Genomic DNA, 1,084 nt, shown 5'->3' with positions numbered 1-1,084 from the left:
CCTGCCTCCTCCACTTCTCGCCGAAGCCCCTACCAGAGAGGGAGGCTCCGGCTCGATGCCTACAAGCGGGCAGCTCTCCTCACATAGGAGCGGCCCCGGGCCTTTGGAGAAACCGCCGGGGAGGCGCGAGACGCGCTCCCCCGCCGGGCCCCTCCTCTCCGTACCTCCGCAGCCGCCTTCTCCCTCCCACCATCCCGCAACGCTGAGATGCCTGAATGGGCTGCGCTTTCCCCATTCGCACTGCCCCCAACACTCACCTGCCCTTTCTTTGCCTTCCGGGGGGGGTGAGCAGGCCACAACAGCGGCCGCCACCCCCGCCGAGGCGCTCCTCAATGGGCGCGCACTCCCAAAGGCCTCCGGCCTCGGTAAGTCAAGCCAGCCGGCCTCACTAAAGAGACGAACCGCATCCAGTACGCGGTAATCTTCTGCCGCCATCGTTGAAACTCCGCACTAACAGACAATGCACTACCACCTAAGGACCCCACAAAACTGCCTGCCGCTGACAAAACACTATGCCTGACACTGACAAAAAATGCAAAAGCCTACTATGCTCCCAGCTACCAGGTCACCAAACCTAAAATGGTGGCTGGGAAAGCGCGAAACCTCAACTTACACCCCTTGGGCTATATTTCCCTTTGGGTTACAATTGGGCTATTCCCAATGTAGCCCAATCACAAAATTGCCGCTAATAGGCTTGCCCCTACCCCCTCCCAATCTGCCCGGGGGGCAGACCTCACCGGTTTCAGCTGCCCCCCAACCCCCCTTATTTTAAGTTAGAGTTTATAATTATTTTCTTACATATTTTTTTCGGTGAGAGTTTATTAAAGCGTACATTTGCAAACAAAAGCCAGCTTAATCCTTATTTCCAGATCACGACTATGGAGCCACAGTTGAGGGATATATATTGTGGGCTTGTGTAGGGGTATCCAGTGCAGGTCCAAGAGGATCGGATCCATGCCAGTCTTTCAGGATAACCACCAGTGCTTTAATTGTACTAGTGGTTGCAAGCGGTGGACATTGACACTTTATTTGTGGACCATAACTAATTTTTCATCATTGGAGTTTGACCCAGAGCAAGAGGGAA

This window comes from Triturus cristatus, chromosome 4_2 (genome assembly GCF_964204655.1).
Source record: "Triturus cristatus chromosome 4_2, aTriCri1.1, whole genome shotgun sequence".
In the NCBI taxonomy this organism is placed as follows: domain Eukaryota; kingdom Metazoa; phylum Chordata; class Amphibia; order Caudata; family Salamandridae; genus Triturus; species Triturus cristatus.
Note: the sequence above shows the minus strand (reverse complement) of the source record.